Genomic DNA, 5000 nt, shown 5'->3' with positions numbered 1-5000 from the left:
ACATAAAATGCCGGTCCGAAATATCGTTCTCCCTGCCAGCGAACATCAGCCCGCAGGCCGGGCGCGGAGAGAAGGCCCGCGGGCACGCGATCCCGAGGCCAGTCCCGGGGGTGGCAAGTTCGCCGGGACGAAACACCATCTTTCACACCAACACTCCTGTGAAACACAAATATACAATGAAAAGTTGTTACAAGGGTATGAATATACGATATATATGTATATACAGACCATTACCATGTATTTTACGATCTTATATTTATATACATTGTTAGCTCCGTCTGTTTGTTTACTTTTTATATTTTTATTTCAAGGGTAACTCATAGAGTTATGAACAGATTTTTAATGAAATTTTTGCTAGAGGTGTGTCTAGATGATACAATTTGCGGTGATCTGGATCAAGGCTCTGATCCAGGACTTTTTACCTAATTCAAAAAATTATGAATAGATTTTTTCCTGAGGTGTGTACCAGCTTAACTTATATTCCATAAAATTATGGTGGTGATCCGGATCATTTGGCATACCTACCTCCATTTTAGGGGGTGGGGGTGTTGTTCAAAATATATTGCTGAAAGATGAAACTGATGAAATACGATCCAAATATAAACAAAATAAAGTATTCTATATGAATGGCATATCGTTCTTGTTCCTTTGTATACGAAAGTTCTTTGTTTTTGCGAAGCATTAAAATGTCGCAGATTTTTAATTTATCCCCTCCCCACACACACAAATAATAAGGTTGGTCTCATATGTGAAATTTTGTAAGCTCCTTTGAAAATCCTCTCACATTTTTATTATATCAGATCGTTACATCACAATTGTCAATTTTCTAAGGTAATATGAAAAATCATATTTCGAAACTTGCTGCTACCATCTTAAAAATAGCGGTGGGGCCCTTTTAAAATTTAGGAGATTGAGGCCTCTGAACATTTGGGAAATGCATTTAAATCACTACGGCAACAAGAGAGATTTAGGGCCCAAAAATGACAAGATTCCCTAAAATCACACGACCTGGATTGATCTGAGGCGAGGCTGTAAGGGCAGGAAACATCGGTGAACGGGGCTTCGAGCCGAGCAGCCTCGGTTGTCGGGTTGTTTTCTAAACCGGCAGATTGGCTGTGTGGGGGAGTGGACACACACTAAAATCGGGGCTGTCAGCTCTTCCGTAGCAGCATTTCTAGTTTTCTAAATATCAAATGATAGATAATAATATTGGACCATACGACACTATCATAAACATATATTAGAGTACAGTTACAGTGAGTAGGATCAAAGTCTGAGATTTGTGATTCCTGTATTACTTTCTTATTGCATTGCATAAGACAATATAATGATAAATATATTACCAAACTGCAAAGAAACTTTCAACAAAATAAAAGGCACTCCAATCACTTAACAGAAAATGTATAAGATGTATAGCTTAAGAAAATGCGAGCATTGATCTTGTAAACTTGATTTATCTAAAAAGTATATGACTATTAATAGTGAGGGACAGCAGGCGGAAGATTTAAAGTCTGCATGGGGACTGTGGCTCTGCTTTTGATGATGCCCAAATTAGAAGAGCAGCTGAAGTGACATCAGATGAAATTTGCGCCGTGATGACGTTCGGTCTGCCGCATCATATTAGTTCACACCATGATGGTTTAAACAACTTTCATGTATAATTTTATTTGAACATGGAAAAATATCTCAGTATTGTATATTTCCTTGGCATCAAAACATTTTGTAGTCATACAAAATAACAAAAATACGGCCTTGCAACAAAAATTCCGTAGTGACGTCACTATCCGTCGGTCTTTTGTTTCCGTTTTAGCTGACAAATTTCTGCAGAATTCTAGAACGTATTTTCTAGGTGGTTAAATCTGCATCTCTCTGTGGCTGGCAATTTTTATTTGGAGACTTGCAAATTCGACTCAGGTACGAGAATCTAATACATATGATATTACTTTATGAAAGTTGGCCACTCAGGCTACATTAAGAATTTTTAGTGCTTGGGAAGATTAGTGGGTAACAATCTGTCTGGCGTTATTCGACCCCAAACCATCTTGACTGGTGGAGCACTTGGGAATATATTTCGTAGAAGTGATCATATAAATCAAAATTAAAGGTTAGAGAAAAAATGGAAATCTGTTGGTATTACTTATTTCTGTGCACTTGAAATAAAGGGAATGTTTCTCTCTATACAAAATCTCATGTATGACTGAAACTATTTTGCTACATTTAGAGGAATGAAATTCTGTTTTTTCTGGGCCTAGCAATATCCCTAACAACCCGGGAAGGTGGGACCCGAGTCTATGATGTAAAACACTTGTATTGTTACAATATTATTTCATGCTTATCACCTTTAATATCATCCTTACTTTACGAATTCTAGCCCCGTCGTGCAGACTGGAGCGAGGGATAACTTTGCATTAGACAGCACACACATAGACATATATGTGTGTGTGTGTGTGTGTGTGTGTGTGTGTGTGTGTGTGTGTGTGTGTGTGTGTGTGTGTGTGTGTGTGTGTGTGTGTGTGTGTGTGTGTGTGTGTGTTTGAGGGTGTTATTTTAGCTCATGTTACATACATACTTTTAATCTTAATTATGGTCTGTGTAAAGCTAAGCTCTTTGATTTTATTTCTAAAGTGCATTTGTAACCGGCTCCCACTGGGATGAAGCTGCCTGACTACTTTTAGACCACTTTATTTTATAGATTATGAAGGTTTAAAGTTTTATTTACCTTCATATATGTGATATTCACTCTGTTAAAAACATTCCTTGTCCTTTTACTGTAAAATTTAATACAATTGCATTATTTCTTAATTATATTCCATGTTTCACATATATTCACTGTTAGTCATTTGTTGGTGTAAATGTAATGTTTACAAACCAAGCATTTAATATTACCATATTCGTCCTTATTCTCATTTGTTAATTTGAACCTGAGGGAATTTGCAGATGAACTTTGTTTATATTTTGATATTTCTGCTATTAGACTATCATATTCTAAATGAAGTTTATTCTCATTTTTTTAAATTGCAACTGTAAAGATTAAATAAATACTGTAATATAACATAATATTGAATTGTAATTGATAGCAGTATCACTAATAAGTGATGTATCTTTGTAGGCATTTATAAGGGTTGTCTTGCTATTTTAGTTATTTTTTAACTAAAGATGGGGTCAACCCGAAACGTCTGAATTAATTCTTTGTTCAGTTAAACTGAAGAAGCTCAATGCTTATTTTGTCAACCTTCAAAATGTTTTTGCTGGCAACATTAATGCTTGTTATTTTTTTTTTTTTATATAAAATATATATATATATATATATATTCTTTCTTTCTCCAGCCCTCTCTCACTTGCACTTTTCTTTCCCCTTTATCCCTTCTCCCCTCTCTCTCTCTTTTCACTCTCTCCTCTTTCTCGCTCTTTCTCCCTATCTTGCCCGCATACCCTTTCTTTCTTTCTCTCTCTCTCTCTCTCTCTCTCTTCCCGTGTCTTCCCATCGCTGCCACACTCCGTAAGTCCGGCCAGAGGGTTCTCGGAGCTTCCTAGCTTGATGACTTTAGGATCTGTTGCTACTATCGTTACTACATTGCTTTCTATTTTTCTGAATGCATGATTGGCTGTCATTACTTCTTATATAACTATCACTACGTCACTACTTGTTTTCCAAGCTTGAATATGCATTCCTTTATGTCATCATTCATTTATGTGTTCTCTTCTACATAGAGACTATTGTTTTCGTTTTGGTAATAAGAAGCAGAAGTATGCCCGTCCTTTCCTTTATCCTGCCCGCGATCCCACTTGTTACTTGATTCAGAACATGCGTAGGATATTACACCCTGCGCGCTGGCTTGTCTCACTGTCATGCGTCCATAAAACACCCGGTGCACAGACAGGAGAAGCGAGAACAAACGACACCTCCTTCAAAAACTACGTGGCTCCTTGGCCTTCTCCTTGTCTGTTGTTAACCTTTTCAATACGCATGTTTCCCTGTGCAGCCTGCTCCCTGTCGTAATTCGTGAGAAGGGTGAGGCAGAATCGCCTTCAGTTGTTCCTCATGTCTTACCGGACCCTCGTGTAATGGTTTTCCTTCGTGTTTGCTCAACCACTTTCTCATGGCCGTCGTCAGAGCTGATGTTTTGGTGTCAAACAATTTTGAAATTCGCTTTGAGCTACTTTCAGGAGGACGGAGATGCCTGCCCCCCCGCGGGGGAAGTATTTACACGACTACTGTTTCCTACAAGTATTATTATTACTAATACTACTACTGCCACTTCTAACTATTACTATCGCTAATGCTACTGCTGTAGGTACTATTCCTTCTGCGCCACTACTACTACTACTGCTACTACTATTATTACTACTACTGCTACTATTACTATCCACTACTACTCTTGGTATTGCCTACTACTGCGACTACTAAAACTTATATTACGAAATTAACTACAGTAAATTTTACAACTATTGCTACGTTAGCTACTGGTAATGCTACTACCACTACTACTCTACTACTACTGCTATTATAACTATAACTACTGCTGTAGCTACTTTTGCCACTGCTTCTACTACTACTACAATTTTTACTATTACTGTTTTTGTTACTACTACTACATCTACTAATAATAATACTTTACTAATGCTCTACTGACACCGCCACTACTATTACTGCATTAATATTACTATTAGTGGTACAGCTACTGGTAGTATTGCACTACTACTGCCCAACTAACTCTACTGTTTACTACTACTACTGTTGCTACTATTGCTAATGCTAGTTTTCTTACTATTACTACTAAGTTCTAATACTGCTGCTTCTATTGCTACTGTTACTAGTGCTACTTCTACAATTACTACTTCTACTACTATGATCACTACCACTACTACTACTACTACTGTAAATGATAATGCTACTACTAATGCTACCCTTACTAGCATTTTTACAGCTACTGTAACCTATGATTTGTTTTATTTAATGGCCTCCAGTCCTCAACTTATAGGCACATGGCAACGACTAA

This window comes from Penaeus vannamei, chromosome 4, assembly GCF_042767895.1.
Source record: "Penaeus vannamei isolate JL-2024 chromosome 4, ASM4276789v1, whole genome shotgun sequence".
Lineage (NCBI taxonomy): Eukaryota > Metazoa > Arthropoda > Malacostraca > Decapoda > Penaeidae > Penaeus > Penaeus vannamei.
Note: the sequence above shows the minus strand (reverse complement) of the source record.